We start from the raw sequence: 23,206 nt of genomic DNA, 5'->3' as shown, positions 1-23,206 counted from the left end.
AAACTACTGAAACTAATAGAAGAGTTTGGAAGAGTCTCAGGTTATAAAATAAACATACAAAAATCACTTGGATTCCTCTACATCAACAAAAAGAACACCGAAGAGGAAATAACCAAATCAATACCATTCACAGTAGCCCCCAAGAAGATAAGATACTTAGGAATAAATCTTACCAAGGATGTAAAAGACCTATACAAAGAAAACTACAAAGCTCTACTACAAGAAATTAAAAAGGACATACTTAAGTGGAAAAACATACCCTGCTCATGGATAGGAAGACTTAACATAGTAAAAATGCCTATTCTACCAAAAGCCATCTATACATTTAACGCACTTCCGATCCAAATTCCAATGTCATATTTTAAGGGGATAGAGAAACAAATCACCAATTTCATATGGAAGGGAAAGAAGCCCCGGATAAGCAAAGCACTACTGAAAAAGAAGAAGAAAGTGGGAGGCCTCACCTTACCTGACTTCAGAACCTATTATACAGCCACAGTAGTCAAAACAGCCTGGTATTGGTACAACAACAGACACATAGACCAATGGAACAGAATTGAGAACCCAGACATAGATCCATCCACGTATGAGCAGCTGATATTTGACAAAGGACCAGTGTCAATTAACTGGGGAAAAGATAGCCTTTTTAACAAATGGTGCTGGCATAACTGGATATCCCTTTGCAAAAAAATGAAACAGGACCCATACCTCACACCATGCACAAAAACTAACTCCAAGTGGATCAAAGACCTAAACATAAAGACTAAAACGATAAAGATCATAGAAGAAAAAATTGGGACAACCCTAGGAGCCCTAATACAAGGTATAAACAGAATACAAAACATTACCAAAAATGATGAAGAGAAACCCGATAACTGGGAGCTCCTAAAAATCAAACACCTATGCTCATTTAAAGACTTCTCCAAAAGAGTAAAAAGACCACCTACAGACTGGGAAAGAATTTTCAGCTATGACATCTCCGACCAGCGCCTGATCTCTAAAATCTACATGATTCTGTCAAAACTCAACCACAAAAAGACAAACAACCCAATCAAGAAGTGGGCAAAGGATATGAACACACATTTCACTAAAGAAGATATTCGGGCAGCCAACAGATACATGAGAAAATGCTCTCGATCATTAGCCATTAGAGAAATGCAAATTAAAACTACGATGAGATTCCATCTCACACCAGCAAGGCTGGCATTAATCCAAAAAACACAAAATAATAAATGTTGGAGAGGCTGCGGAGAGATCGGAACTCTCATACACTGCTGGTGGGAATGTAAAATGGTACAACCACTTTGGAAATCTATCTGGCGTTATCTTAAACAGTTAGAAATAGAACTACCATACAACCCAGAAATCCCACTCCTAGAAATATACCCTAGAGATACAAGAGCCTTCATACAAACAGATACATGCACACCCATGTTTATTGCAGCTCTGTTTACAATAGCAAAAAGTTGGAAGCAACCAAGGTGTCCATCAACGGATGAATGGGTAAATAAATTGTGGTATATTCACACAATGGAATACTACGCATCGATAAAGAACAGTGACGAATCTCTGAAACATTTCATAACATGGAGGAACCTGGAAGGCATTATGCTGAGCGAAATGAGTCAGAGGCAAAAGGACAAATATTGTATAAGACCACTATTATAAGATCTTGAGAAATAGTAAACCTGAGAAGAACACATACTTTTGTGGTTACGAGGGGGGAGGGAGGGAGGGTGGGAGAGGGTTTTTTATTGATTAATCAGTAGATAAGAACTGCTTTAGGTGAAGGGAAAGACAACACTCAATACATGGAAGGTCAGCTCAATTGGACTGGACCAAAAGCAAAGAAGTTTCCGGGATAAAATGAATGTTTCAAAGGTCAGCGGAGCAAGTGCGGGGGTCTGGGGAACACGGTTTGCGGGGACTTCTAAGTCAATTGGCAAAATAATTCTATTATGAAAACATTCTACATCCCACTTTGAAATGTGGCGTCTGGGGTCTTAAATGCTAACAAGCGTCCATCTAAGATGTATCAATTGGTCTCAACCCACCTGGAGCAAAGGAAAATGAAGAACGCCAAGGCCACACGACAACTAAGAGCCCAAGAGACAGAAAGGGCCACATGAACCAGAGACCTACATCATCCTGAGACCAGAAGAACTAGTTGGTGCCCGGCCACAATCGATGACTGCCCTGACAGGGAGCACAGCAGAGGACCCCTGAGGGAGCAGGAGATCAGTGGGATGCAGACCCCAAATTCTCATAAAAAGACCAAACTTAATGGTCTGACTGAGACTGGAGGAATCCCGACGGCCATGCTCCCCAGACCTTCAGTTGACACAGGACAGGAACCATCCCCGAAGACAACTCATCAGAAATGAAAGGGACTGGTCAGCGGGTGGGAGAGAGACGCTGATGAAGAGTGAGCTAATTATATCAGGTGGACACTTGAGATTGTGTTGGCAACTCTTGTCTGGAGGCGGGATGGGAGGATAGAGAGAGAGGGAAGCCGGCAAAATTGTCAAGAAAGGAGAGAATGAAAGGGCTGACTCAAGAGGGGGAGAGCAAGTGGGAGTAGGGAGTGAGATGTATGTAAACTTATATGTGACAGACTGATTGGATTTGTAAACGTTCACTTGAAGCTTAATAAAAGTTATTTAAAAAAAAAAAAATAGCCAAGAATCACAAATAGTGTACGCAAACCCTGCTTCATTTCTGCTGAGCTGATGTTGTCACAGGGCCTCCAAAACTCAAGTTAGGAGAGATAGCATGGGAGATGTGGATCTGGACAATGTCTTGCAAGCAGAGCAGGCAGAGCTTCTGGATCCTTCTGGGCCAACAGTGCAGTTGAACTCATTCCTGTCAGGACCCTTTTCCTTCACAGGCCACATCTCCTAAGAAGCCAAACACCATGACCTCGCATCCTGCAGCTCATCCTCCTCCAAAGCAATTGACCAGTCTTGTGGATGGACTTCAGAGGTAATAAGGAAACCAAATGAATGTGTTTTGAGTGGAAAAGGATGACGTCTTGGAATTAGAAATCAAGACAAAATGTTTTTGCATGCCACCGGTGTAGTCAGGAATGGTTTAGTGGTTTCTCAGAGTCAATAGATACTGTAAATTGTTGCAGTGCTGCTTCCGCCTACCTCAGGAGAGGTCTACACAAAAGTGACATCTATAAATAAAGTCAGGCCAGGTCGCTGTCAAGCTGTCTCCCATATAACATGCTCTCTGTCAAGACAGATGCATGTGTCTGTAGATGTTAATTGGCAGTTAGATTTAAGATAGGAGAATCTCAGAAAGGAAGCATCTGATGGCCCTTTCACTTAATGGCTACCTCATCACCGAGACCATTTGTCATTTAGCTAATATAATAAGCATATCCTTAATGCTTTCTGAATGTACAGGTCACCAAACTGCTGGAAAAAAAAAAAAGTAACAAGTGCAGGTGGATGTAGGTAGAGCTCTCTCTTAGACAGTGGTGCATTTGTGGTTTTAGCTTCCTCTTTTTCTCCTTCCTAGTGACATCCCAAGGTCTTAATTTTCTGTTATTATATTGTTGCTCACTTGGTCTTTTATTTGTTTGTAACATTTAGACTAGAATTGCCAGAAAGAAAGCAAGTGAGACAGAAAGTGAAAGAGAGAGAGAGAAAGGAAAGAATAAAAGAGGAGAGGAGAGGAGAAACCTTGAGAAATAATTGAGTTGATGCTCCTACAGGAACAAAATCAAAAGAAACCAAACCCATTGATGCTGAGTCAATTCTGACTCATGGCGACCCTATAGGACAGAGTAGAACTGCCTACAGGAACAGCAAACAATAAAAAACCAAAACCAAAAATCCCACTGCAATATAAGATCCTGCCATCTTAGAGCTTCCATAATCTTAAAACAGTGGGAACTTAACATTCATGAAATAAAGCCTGAATTGAAGAACTCTGAACTATTAAAGGACCTATTCAACCATGTACTCCCAGGGCTCTTCTAGAAGAGGGCCTGTCACATAGAGGCACTCAAAAACTATGTGGACTGGACAAATGATATGTTGGATTAATTTAAATATCTTGGTCAAGGACCTTCTTACATGATGGAATTCTTAGTTAAAACATAAATAGAATTAAAAATGTAACAAGGAACTTTCAATTTAAATAAACCAGGAAACTGTAACACTGAGGGTAAAAAAAAAGTCTTCATCAAAGCTTTGGCTCAGAGTGAGGCTTGACACCTGTAACTTGGTACTGCCTGGATACTGATAACATCTTTGAGAAGAAAATAAAACTGGTTCCTAGTCCATCACTGATTTCTGGGTCAACCTCTAATGGTGTTTTCCTTCTGGAAGGACTGCCTAAGTGTGCTCCATTCCAATGGAGCATACAGCCTAGGTTGTCCTTCCCATTGACAAAAATTGTTGGCAGAATGACACTGTTACAATTTTGGCAGGAGACTGACACCTTTCTTATTCTGATACTAGAGGCTCAACAAGTGCACAGGAACCTAAGGAGTTCTTTGTGTAGTTATTTCAGGCCTTACTCTTTCCAGCAATTATTATCTTAATTACAGATCACAGGATCAGTTAGAATCAGGCAGACCAAGAGGTCCCTATTGAGAGCAGATGGGAAGGGTGCAGAGGGAAGATAGGTAGTATTAGGGGTTATTCCCACCTCCTAGCCAGGAATATCTGTCTACAAATCTCAATGAGTTATGTCCTACACAATTCAATTTAAACATAAAATAACTCCATATAAGGAATGGCGCTTAGAGGTAGAAGGCATGGAACACGTTTTGGAATGTTCCCTGCATGGGCTGCATTGCCTGATGACACAACCCCAGCTAACGGGTAGCATGGAGTCTTCAAAGTCATAGATAAGAGGAAGTCAGAGAAGCAGCTGTTAGAAAGAGAAGAGAGGCAGGAATTTTTTTTTTTTTTTTAAGGGCTCGGAAACCTTGCATTGTGGGATCTATTAAATCCCTCACTTGCTTTTTCTTTCTCTACTTTCATGAAAATAATTATTTTCTTTGAACATTCAACTTACATGTACTGTGCTCTGTGCTGGTTGTTAAGTCAAATAAAACTTTATTCAACAAATGTTTTCTGAGCATCTCCTCTGTGCCAGGCATGAGGCTAGGTATAGAGAACACAGAAATGAATAAAATGCAAACCTTGCCCTCCTAGAGATTCCCAGCTAGGATAGGAGTTCACACTCAGAATCTACGGTCTCTTTGCATAAGAAGGGAAGACCACTGATTCTCCTTTCAGGACATGTACATGGAGAGTTACGAATGGATTTGCTTTGATTCATGCAGTTTCCAGCCCAGAAATTTTTTTGATCAGAAGTACATATTTGAGACACAACTAGAACCAATCAATGATGTCAGTTGGCCATATTAACTAAGGGTTGCCAAACAATGCACTAGCAAGGTATACAACGTAACCTAAGCCTCTCCAGGCCTCATTAATCTGTGAGTACAGGTAGTATCACAGAAGCAGAAAATTAGAACAAGTCGATGAGAGGGAATGTACGACCTTGAGTATATCCCACCTGATTTTAGAGACCTTCTCAGGAATAGGTAAGACTCATGGAACACAAATGACCAAAGACCAGACAAGTTGTGGAAGGACATTACACATGAAAAAAGCAAGAAGTCATTAAAAAGGCAGGAAAGAAAGAAAAGACCAAAATAGATGTCAGAAGATACTCTGAAATTAGCTCTTGAATGTCGAGCCACTAAAGCAAAAGGAAGAAATGATGAAGTAAAAGAACTGAACAGAACATTTCAAAGGGCTGCTCGAGAAGACAAAGTAAAGTATTATAATGACATGTGCAAAGAGCTGGAGATAGAAAACCAAAATGGAAGAACATGCTTGGCATTTCTCAAGCTGAAAGAACTGAAGAAAAAATTCAAGCTTCAAGTTGCAATAGTGAAGGATTCTGTGGGGAAAATATTAAACGACGCAGGAAGCATCAAAAGAAGATGGAAGGAATACACAGAGTCATTATACCAAAAAGAATTGGTCAACTTTCAACCATTTCAAGAGGTAGCATATGATCAGGAACTGATGTTGCCGAAGGAAGAAGTCCAAGCTGCACTGAAGGCATTGGCAAAAAACAAGGCTCCAAGAATTGAAGGAAACACCAATTGAGATGGTTCAACAAATGGATGCAGTGCTGGAAGTACTTACTAGTCTATGCCAAGAAATTTGGAAGACAGCCTCCTGGCCAACTGACTGGAAGAGATCCATATTTATGCCTATTCCCAAGAAAGGCTATCCAACTGGCTACCACTACTGACTGCTCTGACAGGAATCACAATAAAGAATCCTGGACAGGGCTGAAGAAAAATGTAGAACAAAATTCTAACTCACAAAAAAAGACCAGACTTACTGGCCTGACAGAGGCTGGAGAAACCCAAGAATATGGCCCCTGAACACAATTTTAGCTCAGGAATGAAGTCACTCCCAAGGTTCTCCCTTTAGGCAAATATTTAAAAAAAAAAAAAAAACCAGTGCCGTCGTTAGACAGGCCCATAAAATAAAATGATACTAACAGGGCCCAGGGGAAAGGACTAGAAGCCAGGAGGGAATGGGAAAGCTGGTGATAGGGAACCCAAGGTTAAGAAGGGAGTGTTGACATGCCCTGGGGTTAGTAACCGATGTCATAAAACAATATGTATACTGTTTAAGGAGAAACTAGTTTGTTCTGTAAACCTTCATCTGAAGTACAATAAAAAAAAAAGATACCCCTTATAGCTTTGCTAAGTATATAATATGATGTTCTCACAACTTCCAAATGATATAATGTCTTATTTCATAGAACGTATCATGGAAGTTAAGCAATGCATGACTGTAGTAATTAAGACAAAGTGCTTTGAAGAAAATGAATAGTGATAAAAAGATCTTCATAGGCCGACCAGAACACAGCCGAGATCATACAGCCAGTCCAAGAGTTTTTGACAATGCTTTATTGTCTCTTACGTTAGCTAGAGCAAAGCTGTCGAGTCGGAACAATATCCAGTTAATTCTCACAACTCAACAGGCCCTACAGAAGGTACTAACTCATTTTAATGATAAGCCACAGACCACTGTCAGGTCATTGAAGAGGATTTGGAATTGCTCTCAAGCTTTTTGACTCAAAAGATTAGGCAGTTTTCTTTGTGTGTGAGCTCGAGGTGTTAAGCCCTTTTATCTTGGCGCTGTCTGCAAAATTGATAATGTCCATAATTGCATTATTCAAGTTAGCAATAAAAAAATTAAGTACTAATCCAGTATCATCCACTGACAGTGTCAACCCAGGTAGATAGATACTAAGCCAGTAACCACTTCTCGTTGATGTGGGATGAAATAAAATCCGCTAAGTTCTAAATGTGTTGTAATGCCTTCTTCTTTATCACAGTGCTCTAAGGAAATGGAAGACTTCTGACATAACCAGCTCTTCACAGAATGACTGGAATGACCATGAGGTGTCCCCAGATCTTCCTTTTATTTACCAATTAAAGTTTGTATTCCTTTATGATCTAAAATTAGAGTCATAGGGTTTTCCCGATGTCTTTTTTGCATCAAAGGTTTAACTTATTGTGAACTGAGTTACCAGAGGCTGTTCACATTTAACATCACTTCCGCTTTGATTTAGCATTAGGTATTCAGTATTTTCCTGAGACTTTATGTAAATTGATTACTTTAAAAAAACTAATAACATTTCCCAATGACTTCAGTTATCTTTTCAGAGTACAGTTCCCAATGTGAGTATACCGGCCAAAACACATATAACTTTACATTGAAAGAGCACCCTGTCTCTGTCAATGCATGATCTATATGCATTTAGTAGTCTGCCCCATGATGTGTTGGACAAATGGACAAATCAATCCACTTGCTCTTCGGTCACCAATTGTTACTGTATTTATTAAAATACATCATGTTAAATCAATATTTCAGGGGATGCTCTCCCTGACCTGGAAAATCTGAGTGTTCACAAAGTTTATGCCATTGTTCTAGATATTTTACGCCACTTAACAGCTCCATGTCTAAATAGACAATAATATATTGTTACTATTGGAGCGCTCATAGTATGCAACACAATATGTCTGAGCGTTTCAGTGCAATTACACAATTACTGTTAAATTGTCAAATATTAATTGATCCTTTACTGATTAGTGAAATCCACAACCAAATTAAAATTTCTAATAAAGTGTTTTGATGGTGTCTGTTTCTATCTGAAAACAATTGTTCAACAACCAATTGTCCCACAATAATTCAACAACAAAAAAGTGAACAATGCATTTTCAAAGAACACACAGCTAGTATAGAAGCTAAACATGTAAACAAAGATGTATGTATAAAAGTACCTCACACATCATGTGATACTAATGTAATGCTGATTATTGAGACAAGAAAATAAAAAATACAATCAGAAGTATAATAGGTGTCTTATCAGATTATACAGTGTCACAGTGACTGCTCTTCCAATAGCAGACCGAAGAAAAGCCCAAACAAGATGAATCTAGACCGGGGGCGGATTATCCAATAGGCAACCTAAGCACGGTTCTTATCTAGCTTACCAGGCCATCTGTAGTGAACAATTTCACATATTTTTCACCACATCAAAATTCTGCTTTTAGGTATGGCTGGCATTTGTCTATCTCCCAAACCCACAGCACCTTCCTACAGAATCAAAGTCTCTTTTCAAATTTACAATCCCTGACAGGGTGGATTACCCAATCAGCAAGGTAAGCGCTAAGCCCATGCTTATCTTGCTTATTGGGTCATATACCCCTGATCTAGACAGACATACACTGTCAGGGGACAGCCCCACCAAGGAAAGACCCTCACTGTGCATCCTGGCAGATAATCCGAAGAACTGACACATAGCCCTTCCCAGAATCATAAGTACAGGGAAACTTACTGACACGGGCAAGCAGCTGCTCTCCAGTGGCGGCTGGCTAGAGTATTTTCCGCAACCACCTAACAAAGGACCCCAGCTTATATACCATTCCAGCTGGGACCAAGGCTCATCGTTTTTCTCCCACGTCCTTGGGCAGTCAGTGTTCCCAGGGACTTCACATCCAAGCCCAGATATTTTCCTTCTTGTTGCTAAGGCATTCTTTGGCCTTGGCCACTGGCCCAGTCATGCCACTTGTGGCCTTGTACCTTAGCCCAAGTCCATCCCAAATCCATCCCCAGCGTGCTTCGGGGAAGAGAAAAGCGTATTCTATTAGGGAGGGGATGCATATAGCTGAATAGCATTACCCTACAGTCCACCTCTGCATACTCTCCTAATGGCCTTAAAATCTTACCGCCCCCTCTTCCGTGATAGCCCTCGGACTTGGTATGCAGAGGAGCGTTGCAAAACCAGACCACATACTCAGTATAACTAGCAACACAGGAAAAGACATAGTAAGAAGAGCCCCAATATCACCCAGAAGCCTGTCTGCCAGGCAGATGGGAGGGATTGCAGCCAGCTGGAGACAGGGTCAGCGGCATCATGTTTGATAGCAGTGATGTGTTGCTGCAAGTCCCGCAGAGCCAAAGACACATTTTTAGAGGCATCAGGGCTACACATGCAATATTCAGTTTTTATCATGACACAGATGCCACCCTGGGTGGCGGTTAGGTTGTCAAGGGCCATCCTACTCTGAAGGACAACCTTCCGTATTTGTTGAGTCTCCCCATTCAGAAGAGTGATAGCCCACCTGGGGTTGTTAAGGGCAGCTGTGGTGTGTCTGGCTAGCGCCTTTACCTGCCACTCCACATCTATAGTGGTGGCCTGGGGCAAAAACCACCATGATGTGCGCTGGTATCTGTGCTGGGCTGTTACACTTTACCAATTGCTGGGAACACTGGGGAGGGTGGTGTAAATATTAGCCACTATGTACAGCCACCCCCAGGTGCAGTGCCCCACCCAGCTGGCCACCCATGCAAACCACATGTCCAAAGCCACCCATTGGGTGATGGGTATGCCCCTGCCCATAGGCTTTGCTTTTGCTTCCCTAACCAACTATTGGCAACAACTAGCAGTGTCCTAGCACGCTGTTGTTGGGGGTCCAACCCATCACTCTGAGGGGACAAGAGGTATTAGTTCTGTTCCGACGCTCCCAGTAAAAGGGGACTTGGCCCTTAATAAGAACTTGCTTTCACTTGCAGTCGGGCATTGTACACTGCGCATGACTTTCTCCAACATGCTGTACCTCTCTTTTGTTCCTTGCCACAACTGGGACCAAAATCCCAGTGGCAATCTCTCGTTGCTTTGCTGTGGCCACAGGCCTCACCCGTACCCCTCGGGGTAACAGGCTATGTCCAATTGGCACGGCTGACCTTGTATTAACACTCTTAAAGCCCGTTATTCGTTTTACAGCTACCTTCTCTGCTGGAAGGCCTCCTCTTCCTTTGCCTCTCAGTCCCACACTGCTCCTTTTTTCACATTCTCTGTCTCTCTTCTTATACCCTCACTTTCTAGAACTCTCCCCAGTTTCACCTGTCTCTCTCTCTCTCTCACCCATTCTCTTCCCCTCTAGCCCCCTGTATCACTTTCTCATCTAATCTTTTTGTTTCTCTCTCCTTCAGTCTCACCTCCTTTCTTTACTAACTTATATAGGGGCTATAGGGTGTGGGCTACATGGGGTATGAAGGGGTGCTAGTACCCCAGGAGCCTGACAATTGCCTGTAGTTGCTTCACAGTTTCTGCTCGGGAGTAGGCTTGGACTTTATCTATCACCACTTCAGGCTTCACTTGGATCTTACCCAACCAGATAACAACCAAGTACTTGACCAACAAACCAGGCCCCTGCATTTTTCCCCCATTCACTGCCCATCCCCGTGACTGGAGGTGCATGCTACCTCACCAGCTGCAGTCTGCAAAGAAGCAAACGAGTCAGAGGTCAGCATGACACCATCAACATTGTGGAATATGGCCACCTCAGCAGGGGGAATCCACCACTTGAGGTCAGTAGCAACCATGCCATGGCATATGGTGGGGCTATGCAGGTACCCTTGTGGGAGCACAGTGAAAGTCCGCTGCCTCACCTCCCAACTGAAGGCAAACTGGTCCTAGCTGTCTGAGTGTAGAGGGATGCTAAAGAAAGCATTAGCCAAGTGGTAAGTGCCCAATGCCTCCCCCATTTGCCCCATCATCGGCACGATGTTGGGTACAGCTGCAAACAAGGGGAGAGTCACCTTAGTCAATTCCCAGTACTCTACCATCATTCTCCAGGAGCCACCCGGTTTGCACATTGGCCATTCAGGACTATTGAAGGGGCTCTTGGCCAGTCATAGAATCCCCACTTGGTGTATCTCCTGCACAGCCTCAGTAATTTCTTGGTGCCCGCCAGGGAGGCAGTACTGCTTAAGGGCCATGACCTGAGCTGGGGAAGTGAACTGCACAGAGGACCATTCAGCATTACCTTGTACTACAGTTTTTATGGCTTTCACCTGCAGTCGGAACTCACTGGAGGTCTGCATCTCCAGCCCCAACAAGATATCTCTGCCCAGAATGTATTCCAGTATCGAGGCAAGGTATACTTTGGTAGGCCTTTGGGGATAGCCTTCCAATCCGCAACACTAGTTTGATTTGGCACACCCTGATGGCCCCACCCCTGTACCCATCAATAGTTGTTAGTGGGGGTCCAGTGTATGATCATTTCAGTGTGTGGCCTCCGGTCCCCTGTTACCCAGCCGAGGGCTTTCTGCACCTATTGTGCACCTTGGCCACACCCCTTAGTTGAGGGGTGAGGGACACTCCCACCCCTCAGCGAGGGAGCCATAGGCTTGGCCTCCTCTTGTGGGCTCAGGTCAGTGCCTTTGTGGAACCCAGGTCTATTGTTAGGAAAAATTCTACATCAAAGAAACATATTTTATAGAATAGACAGCTTGATCAAACATATGGCACAAATAAGAAATGCCCTTGCAGGGAACTGCTGCATTGAGACCCCAGACTGCTTGTCTGAGATGCATGGTCCAGGCTGGTCTTGTCTCGTGCCCTCCCATCAGTCATTTAAACCTGTCCACTGAAGTGCTCAATTGCTCCTAGGTCTTGGGGTGATAAAGAGTGTGAAGAGTTCATTGAAGATCCAGTGGAAGCCTCTGTATAGGATAAAAAAACCCTGATACGATTTACCTGCCGAGAACACTCTGGCCTGTTGGCTCGGGAATCTGTCCCTGCACAGGTTTTAGCCTTGGCCAGGGTCTCATAGGCGGGTCAGCTTTCCTGTGCCATCCAGCATTTTCTGATGACAGTGGCAGTCCACGCATGTAGGCCCAGTCTAGGATAGTGTGTGAATCTCCCTGGACAGTCCTCTCTTAAACCCAGGAGGTGGTCGATTGCACATCTCTTTGCTCTGGAGCAGACAATGCTTCAGCCTCTGCAGTCAGCTGGTAAGACCGGTCTGTTCGTTGGCTGTTTTCTACTCTCAGCATAGGGGCTTTTCTGATGACTATCCACACAAAAGGAAACCCTAGTGGCGTAGTGGTTAAGTGCTAGGGCTGTTAACCAAAGGGTCAGCAGTTTGAACCTGCCAGGTGCTCTTTGGAAACTCTATGGGGCAGTTCTACTCTGTCCTATAGGGTTGCTATGAGTTGGAATCAACTTGATGGCACTGGGTTTGGTTTTGTTTTGATCCACACAAGTAACAAAAGCTTCTCAGGAGCAGAGCTGATTTTTTTTTTTTTTTTTTTTTGTCCAGATGTCTCATTTCTATAGGGGCTTGCTTTATATATCAGTCTGAGGGTTGTCAGTGGCCAGATTGAGTGGCCAGGCTATTAGCTATAAGCCTGCATCACAATTTCCTTGAGCCCCTCTAAAAATGGCCCTAACTGCAGCAATTCCCATCAGGACTTGGAGGCAAAAGTTGACAAAGGTGTGCATTAATACATCAACATCATTAGTACATACAATAAGGATTTGTAGGGGCCCCAAGGGACTTATCCGTAGTCAGGCTGGGGCAAGTGTCTCAATGATGGTGACCTCAGACCCAAAGCATACCTCATTGGACTTTAATTGTAATACATGGCCTTTGCTCCTCTGTGCTGACAGAGAAAATAGGCTTAATCCTCAATCTTAATTATTTCTGAAAGATCTGGGAAAAGTTGGCAGAGCCCTCACTCATTTGTGGAGTCATGCCTCCACCACACCAAGCACAAGCATGTGTCCAGCTCAGTTGCCTGGTAACCTGGAGGTGGGCCCCCCTCTTTTAGTTTTCCCCTTACCATTGCAGCTGCAGCTAGGCTGCTGTTCAGTTATCTTGGCCAGGGCAGCTATCAGAGAATTCTGAGGTCTCTTCAAGGTCGCTCAACACAAACTATCTTGAAGGGCTTTTTACTCCTTTTTTTTTTTTCTTTTCTTTCTTCCCTGCTGTTTTAACTCTTGCTTTGCACTGGGTGTTACAGGGTGTTCTCAGCACCAGGGACCTATTTATCCCCTCCAACTAGCTCCAGTCCCATGCTCTGCTGACTGAGCTAGCCAGGCTTCCCTGGCCACCCTGGGATTTCTCCCACAGAAAAGCATATGGGCCAGGCCACCCCACGTAGAGGTCGCTGGCCACCCCGGGATTTCCCCCGAAGATGCCTCTTGCTTCCGCAAACGGGGTACCAATGTTTCAGTGGAGGAGGAATATGCTGCGCGCAAATCCTCCAGCTGCCGCTCTGCTTCCAGCTGCTTAATTAGGGCCCTAGCAGCTGGCTCCACATTGGATGCCCCTCTCAATGCTGCCAGTAGAAGCCACCCCACACAAGCCGCCTCAGCACCGCAATCTGGCTTTTGCTTTGGGGCCTCCCATGAATATCGCCATGCCCACAGCAGCGGCCACACAGCTCCCGCAACCAAAACAGGAACAACCTTTTCTTTCTCAACATGCAAAGACTGTAGTAATGCAGCAATCCCTGTGGCGTTTTCGGGGAGTCCCAGTACACACGCACAGGTCCCCAGACATCAACAATCTGGGCTAGTGGTCCCAGGGAATGCGTCCCTGGTCACCCTGGGATTTCCGCCAGCGGAGCCCGCTTTTCCCCACCCATCTGGGAAGGCCGGGTGTGCTCCCCAGAATCCTGCCGATCATGCCACTTGTCGAGGGACAGCCCCAGCAACAGAAGACCCTCACTGTGTGTCCTGGCAGTTAATCTGAAGGACTAACATGTAGCCCTTTCCAGATTCATGAGTTTATTTGGGAAAACTTACTGACACGGGCAAGCAGCTGCTCTCCAGTGGCCGCCGGCTGGAGTATTTTCTGCAACCACCTAGCAAAGGACCCAAGCTTATATACCATTCCAGCTGGGACCAAGGCTCATCGTTTTTCTCCCACGTCCTTGGGCAGCCAGTGTTCCCAGGGACTTCACATTCAGGCCCAGATGTTTTCCTTCTTGTTGCTAAGGCCACTGGCCCAGTCATGCCACTTGTGGCCTTGTACCTTAGCCCAAGTCGATTCTGAATTCATCCCCAGCATGCTTCGGGGAAGAACAAAGCTGATTCTATGAGGGAGGGGATGCATATAGCTGGATAGCATTACCCTGCATGTACACAAACACACGTACATAGATACACACCTGCATATGGACCTAGTATGTTAAGTTTGGGATGGGGAATTTTATAACAGTAGAGTTAGAACTAAACACCTTCCAATGTTGCTCAACTCCCTCTTCTAGCCCATGTTCCTTCCAAGAAAAAAAAATACATAGGTAGAGGAACCAGCTCTGAAAATTCCAAACACTGCCCTTTCACATGGATTCTTGAAGCAAATACAATAGGCAGTGATCTCTTTCATGCTAACAAAATTTCCTTGCCCATCTAACAATATCCTAGCCCAGTCGCTACCTCTTCTGTGATACATTCAGTGTTCCTCCCCACAGAAAAACAAACATTTCAGCCATGCATCACTTCAATCCCTGTAGCATGCTGTATATATAGCACTTCCCTCAATGCCTTTAACAGACAATTGGAATTGTTTATAAATCTTTCTCCCCCACTGGCTTATGAGTCCATTAAGTCTACGAATTGTATTGGTATATTTTCAGTTTGTATCTCCAGTGTGTCTAGCACAATACCTGGCACAGAGTAAATAAACATTTAGTAAGTATTTGTTGAATAATTGAGGTAAATTAAACTTGATGAAAGCCTCATTTCTCACCTGTGCCACGAGAATTGGATGGCATTGATCTGATGCTTTCACTCTTGACATCACTGAATCAGTCTATATTTCTATTTTATAGTTCTCAATTATTTTCAAATATTTTAATTGCCATTTACTTTGACCTAATCATGCATTTTCTAGGAAAGCATATTACCTCTTAGCTATATTGATGAATGGAATGAAATGAAGAAAGTATCATTATACGGCAAAAAGACTGCAACCTCTGTAGCCCGAAAGGCTGGTTCAAACCCTGGCACCACCTACTACCGGAATAATCATAGGCAGCTCATTTAAGTTCTATGAGCCTCGGTTTTCTGATTTCTAAATTGAAGATAAGAAGGTCTCCCTCTGAATATGGTTATGGGAATCAGAGCTATTATATACCAAGACCTGACAGAGTGCCTGGTGCATAGTAGGTGCTCCATAAATTATACCACTATAATGCATGTAAAAGCACTTTGTAAACTAAGGAGCACTACATAAATGTTAGTTACAGCATTACCTCCTATTGTGGTACTTTATTGTTATCTAGACTTATCATAATTATATAATATAGAGAAAAGGGTCCAGGAAAAAGCCACAGTAAATCCGGATACTACTGCCATAGTAACTAAAAAGAAGGAGAGACAGAAAAGGAGTCCATGGACACTTGATTGCTTTTTGTTATATTTACCTGCCTTGTGGATGACCAAAAGCGTCTTTCCTTTTGCCTCCTAATGAGTCCCGGATGATTAACAAGTCTTATACTCCGAGTAACGCCTGGTGGCACATTGGTTAAGAGTTCAACTGCAAACAAAAAGGTTAGCAGTTTGAATCCACCAGGCGCTCCTTGGAAACCCTATGGGGCAGGTCTTCCCTGCCCTATAGGGTCATTATGAGTTGGAATTGACTCGACGGCAATGGGTTTGGTTTGGGGTTTTTCTTTGACTCCAATTAGCTTTTCAGGAAAGTAGTCAGGCCTAGAGATAGAAGTGGAACCAGAGCTGGAACTATGTTAGGAATTCCGAGCTATATTCTCTCCATTTCTCATGTCCACTTCTCTCAGATGGCCAGATTCATTGTTCATTCCATATGATCTGGTTTCTCTGTTTCTCAATTCATAGTCACCAACCTCCCTACTTCCCCCTCCCCATCTCACTCCAGAGCTCAGTTTTCACATGTCCCTCAGTTCTGGCTGCACATAGAAATTAACTGGCTTTTCTGAATCGGGTGCGTGCCCTGTTCTAGCCAACACTGGTGGGAAGGGTATAGGAAAGTATCACATGTCATAAAGATGGGAATCAGATCTGCCGTTATAGATGGGCGGGATGTTCTCATGAGGCATAATGATTATAGATGTATCAAGTGTACCTTCACAGAGTGTGGTTTGTACAGGTACTGTATGTGAGGGTCCAGGGTATAGGCAGAGTCCCTGAGTGGTGCAAAGGGTTAATGTGCTCACCTGCTCTCTAAAAGCTCAGCTGCTAACCAAGGAGATTCAAGTCTACAGAGGTACCTCAAAAGAAAAACCTGGCAATTCTGACAAAACTCAGGCATGGAAAACCCTATGGAGCACAGTTTTACCATTACACATGTGGAGTAGCCGTGAGTCGGAACAGACTTGATGGCAACTGGTTTTACTGGAGAGTATGGAGCAATTTTACTCGAAGCCCACTAACAACAATAGACAATTAGGTAATATCAGAATCAATCAAATCAAGTTATGCAGATTTTAATATCTTTAACTACCATCCGGCTCCCCTGACCAATAGCAGCTCAGGTTTTAAACCATCATTAAGTTGTACGACAGGCACCATTTGTCTTCTTTCTACTTAGACCACTCTCTGTCTGCTGTTAATTCACTTTGTTAGCCCTATTTCTGATCTTAGAGGAAGACCGTATAGTAGAAAGGCCAGGCCTGCTTCTAAACTCTGACTCTGTGACCTTGGATAAGTATCACTGCTTCTCAAAACCCAGAACCCACACTTGTAAGACGGGGCTGGTAATATCTACCCTGCCTGCTATTGGGGTTGTTAGCATGGTGTCCACAGATACGTGTCAAAAACATTTTGAAAACTGTGAATGCAGTTTATGAATGTCAGTGCAGTGTTGTGGCTAAGGGCTCTGAGCCCCTCTGATCTGGTTTTAAATTCTGGTTCTACCATTTATTATTCTCATTTTGAGCAAGTTACTTCACCCTCTTTGAGCCTCAGTTTCACTGTCTATAAAATTGGCATAAAAATAATATAATATAATATAATATAATATAATATAATATAATATAATATAATATAATATAATATAATATAATATAATATAATATAATATAATATAATACAATATAATATAATACAATATAATACAATATAATATAATACAATATAATACAATACAATACAATACAATACAATACAATACAATACAATACAATACAATATAATAAATATAATATAATAAATATAATATAATAAATATAATATAATAAATATAATATAATAAATATAATAATATAATAAAATAAATATAAATATAAAATATAATAAAATAATAAATATAATATAATATAAATACCTTGTAGGTTTTTCATGAAGATCAGATGTAATAATACAGATAAAGTGCTTTGCACAGTGCCTGCCATGTAGAGGGCATTCTAAATTTCTTAATTATTATAAAATATTATTAATACCTATGGGAGCTGTAGATTAAACTTTTGGCTTCTGTCTAAAACATAACATAAATTTTCAGTTACCCTTTTCACTAGAAAATGAGGGTGGCCTTTGCTTTTACCCTACGGTTGCCTATTTTCCTATCTCCTTTTCTGTCCCTTTGCTTGTTAGATAGACTCTTTCCCTTAATCCAGTAGATACTTGGTCTTTCTTCTTTTGTTAGCTATCTTCTCTGAACTGCTGAGTTCTGCCTTGGCTTCCAGATCCTATTTTCCAGGCCCTTTATTTTAAAATCAGTCATGTTGGTTCTTGCCTATTGTTTTATTTATCTCCTCTTTCAATGATTCACTTATTAATTCAACAAATAGCTATCGAGGGCCTACTCTGTGCCAGATGTTGGTGATACAATGTACGGAGAAAAAGACATCTTCCCTGTTTCTACAGTCTGGTGAGAAGACACACATGATGGGTGATTTTTTTGTGCAATAACCCATGTGCTTTTTCTCTGTGGCCCTCCTTCATTTGGACAGTTAGACATAAGGTAACCACTATACCAGGGAAGTGTTTGGACATAGAAAAACTAGAACTAAAAATAACCAAATTCTTACTCCAGTTTTAAAAGCTGAGGTCCAGGTGTAATTTTTTTTTTTTTTTAGCCAAATTGATGACTAGGAGGAAGCACCTTTCTATCCTTCCCTCTCCTACCAACTCCACCTCACGAGGTAGAATTCCATTCTAGGAACTCTATTCACAAGGTAGAGTTCAAGGAAGGGTGGAGCAAAGGAAAGAAAAGGGCGGTATATCATGAGGAAGGAAAGCCAGGGGCCTAAGCTCAGGGGATCAGACTCAGAGGGAGCTTGCAGAAAAGGAGGAGGATGTTAGCATCCATACTCTGCCCATCTTCCTTGAAAGTGAAGGACCTTCTGTGGCCAGGATAAGGATATAAGATGCGAGACCACCCCCTCATTGCAGCAGCAGCACAGAGCCTGTGACCATCTAAGGAAATGAATACACTATTCCAATGACCCTGTGAAGACATCTTTCATATACACACAAACGCAGTCACTCACACACCAGATGGAAGATGAGATCCTAAATATAAAGTGGTTGAGGTGTGAAAGGGAAGAATGTCCTTGGCCAGGCTTGGTGAGATTTTTCCCACAAGCTTAAGCAGTGATTAAACACAATTCTCTTGCACAGGCATTAATTTGATAATCATGCTATTATACAATTAGAAACCAAGGTCTGTGCTCTGAAGGAAGAAAACTTTGAGAGCACTTAAGAGAAGGACCTGACCTAGACTAGAAAGTCAGGATTGGCTCCTCTGAGAAAGTGACATTTGAGCTGAATTTTCGGTGATAAGTAGGAATTAACTAGATAGAGAGACGGGGAAAAGAAACAGTATGGCAATGAACCTGTCTTAAGGGGCACCACCGTGTATTCTAAGAGCTAGACAAGTGTCAGTGTGGGTACAGAGGGCAAGGGAAAAAGGTTCGAGATGAGGCTGAAAGGAAGCACTAGATTATACAAAGACTAGTAAGTATTTATTATTAAGGACTTTGGCCGTTGGCCCAACAAAAATGGAAAACCATTGCATTTAAGTAAAGGGGTAAAAAGATTACTCTGATTATAGTGTAGAAAACAAATAAAGAAGGACCAGAGTGAAAGCAAGGAGGTTATTGCAGGAATCCAATCAAGAACTAATGAGCAGAGATTAATGGGTTTCTTCTATTCCAACTTGTTTCTGGTTTTTCCCATCACCTTGGATCTCAAAAAGTTTTGATCTTGTGAATGGTTTCATCCCCAAATTCTATAGTATTGTTGATGTTGTTTGGTTGTTTTTTTGTTTGCTTGCTTGTTTGTTTTGTAGAATCTTAACATTTTAATTCAGCCCTATATCATTTTACTTTAAAAAAAAACTCTTTCCTGTCTTCACTATATCATCCATATAACAGCCATCCTGAATTTTAAGATGTATACTAAAAGAACTTAACATCTCAGATTTATACTTACCCATAGTCCCTGACTCCAGTTTATTCTGGGAGATCTGTCCACATACTCAGTCTCTTATTATTCTTTGAGAATTATCCTTGATTCTGAGTGCTACATTTTGAGGATTATTAGAAAACAAGAAGTTATCCAGAAGACAATGACCAAGATGGCAAATGCACTTCAAATCATGACACGAGTGATTTGCAGGATGTTTAATCTGACAAAGAAATACCTTTGGGATTAAAGTGAAAAATGCCTTCAAATGCAAGCATTCTTCTGTTTTCCCCCCTGTGTCACTGAAAAGGTGAGAACTAGGACTAATAGGAGGACACGAAATGGATGCAGATGTCTTCTTAAACGGAGCTAAAGTTCGATCTATTTATTGTCTGAAATATAATAGTCTATCTTGGAATGCAGTGAACTTTTAATCCTTGGGGATATTTAAACAGACTCTGGACAGCCACATGTCACAAAGGTGAGCAAAATCAAGCATAATATAGAGGCTGGGATTGGATATCTTCAAGGTCCATTGTCAGCTTTCCACCAGTATTACTACTTTTCCAGCAGCAACACTAATGGGAGAAGGGGAGGTGGAGTTGGGCCTTATTTTCAGCTCCCAATTTCTGAGTGACAGCTACATCCCTGAAAGTGCTAGGCTGATGTTCATAAAATATGCATGTGTTTAGGTAATTACGCTTTTTCAAATGTCCACTTTATTTTTGGTTTTATTAACCATTGGTTTCAATTATCTAACTCTCAGAACCTTCCATTAGCATGGATTATCATTTAACGAATAATGGTATTGGCAAAGAATATTGAATATACCATGGACTGCTAGAAGAACGAACAAATCTGCCTTGGAAGAAGCACAGCCAGAATGCTCCTTAGAAGTGAGGATGTTGAGACTCTATCTCATGTACTTTGGACATGTTATCAGGAGGAACCAGTCCCTGGAGAAGAACATCATGTTTGGTAGACTTCCAGAAAAAAAGAGGAAGATCCTCCAGGAAATGGATGGACACAGTGGCTGTAACAATTGGCTTAAACATAGCAATGATTTTGAGGATGGTGCAGTACTCAGAAGCATTTCATTCTGTCGTACATAGGGTCGCTCTGAGTCAGAATTGACTTGACAGCACCTAACAACAACCCATTAAAAAAAAAAAAATCCCATTGCCGTTAAGTCAATTCCAACTCATAGGGACCCCATAGGACAGAGTAGAACTGCCCCACAGAACAGAGTAGAACTGCCCCATAGGGTTTCCAAGGTGGATTGAAACTGCTGACCTTTTTGTTAGCAGCTGAGCTCTTAACCACTGCATCACTAGGGCTCCACAACAACTACATCATTTAATAAATGCAGACTCCCTGCTGCTGATATGTATGAGACAGTTACACTTAAATTAGTCATCAATTGGTAAAAGAGAAATTGCTATTTTAAAAAACACTTTTCAAACAAAATTTGTCAGGGAAAAACTATATAGACCGCAATTTCTTTTAAAAGCCCACATTTCATGTGCTTTAGATAATCAGATTTGGTGATATCTATTTAAAACCTGGCACATCTAACAACTAAGACATAATATTTGGTGATGAGGAAATTCTGGTGTTTCTTTTCCAGCACCTAGGCAATTTAGCTCTAAAGGAAAAAAGCACAGAGGAAACTGGTCATCCTGACATGACCCTAATGCTTAATTCAATCATTGTATTCTACCTTTTTCCCATCTCCCCAAACAAGAACAATGGCGTTAATTATTTCTTTTTAGATGCATTGAATCTCCAGTACTTAGTTCAATAGAGAGAGATGGCTTAAACAACCTGATGAAGCAGAAATTGGCAAGTGGTCCTGCCCCACCCCCTTACTCCAAACATACATGTAAGCTCTTATTTAAAAATCTCCTCCATTGTTTCCTCTTTATTATCTTCACTCCAATCATTGTTTGAAATAAAAACACCCTGCTTTGTTATCATATGTCACTCTTGTTTCCCTTTTACTTTCATCTCTTAGCCTCTTTTCCATTTCCCTTGTGTGTGTGCATATGTGTGCAGTGACCTAGCCTTTTTTCCTGAGGCTTAATTGAAATATTCTAAACTCCTTTCTTCCCACAGCCCTATTTTTCTCTCATGATCAGCTAAGAGGTGCTAGAGAGAAGATAACACAGTAATGGACCAGAAAATATTTGGACAATGGTGTGTCCATTTTAACTTTGGATATAGTAATGTCTGGAAATTTTGAGTGCTTATATTCTTAGTTTTTTAAACTGTGTCTTTAAATGTCTTCAGAACCTTGTGGACTTTAGATAGACTTGGGTTTTAAAGTAATATAACAATTATATAATCAGATAACACAAGTACTGGTAAGGATAGGAGAAGACAAAAGCCTTAGTGCACTGTGTGGGTGTGTCACGTGGCAAGGTCATTCTGGAAACAACCTGGCAGTACTCAGTGAAATTAAGTAAAAATGTTACATATTGTCCAGCAATCTAGCTCCTGGGTTTATACTCCATATGCCCATGGCCCACAGTGTGACAGTTATGAAGATATTCACCAAGACATTGCTTGAGATAGCAGGGAATTGGAGGCATCTTGGGCCGTCCATCACTGGTGAAAAGTTGTGCAAAGTATTGCAGATTCATATTACAGAATGCTAAACAGGAGTCAGCAGGAAGGAACTGAAATGATATACAACATGAATAGATATTATAAACCTAGTTGAGTGAGAAGAGAAAGAAACAGAATGAAACCTACAGTCAAACAACATATACAAATGGCATTGTATATTTTAAAAAGATTCATGTACATATGTATATACACACAGACATATTCATATGTGTGCATTAACGCATTAGAATGGATTTCTATGGCATGAGTGTGGCGAACCTAGGGAATGAAGGGAAAATAAACAGTAAAAATAAGAGAGGGACATTTCACTATCAGTGATAATATTCTAACCATGAACTGATAAGTGTGACTCAATTAGACTTACTTGGGGCTTAATAAATTTTAAAAATATATTATTACACAATAAAACAAAAGAAACACGTGCATGCCATTAAAAAAACTCATAAGGGCATAAAATAATCACTGTAATCTTTTGATATGCTAGGTGCATTGGTTTTATATTACTATGTAATAAATTACCACAATCTTTGTGGCTTAAAACAACGTGTTTATTATCTCAGTTTCTGTGGGTCAGGAGTCCAAGCCTGGCTTAGCTGGGTCCTCTGCTCAGGGTCACACAAGACTGCAGTCAAGGTTTCAGCCAGGCTGCATTTTCATCTGAAGGCTCTGCTGAGGAAAAATTCTCTTCCAGGCTCATTCAGGTTATTAGCAGAACTCATTTCCTTGTGGCTGCACGACTGAGGGCCCCAGCTTTTTGTGGGAAACTATCTCAGGTTCCAGGGGCCGCCTACAGTTCCTTGCCATGTTGCCTTTCTCAACATGGACACTTACTTCATGA

Source organism: Loxodonta africana, chromosome 26 (assembly GCF_030014295.1).
Source record: "Loxodonta africana isolate mLoxAfr1 chromosome 26, mLoxAfr1.hap2, whole genome shotgun sequence".
NCBI classification, from domain to species: Eukaryota; Metazoa; Chordata; class Mammalia; order Proboscidea; family Elephantidae; genus Loxodonta; species Loxodonta africana.
This window is presented reverse-complemented; position numbering follows the sequence as displayed.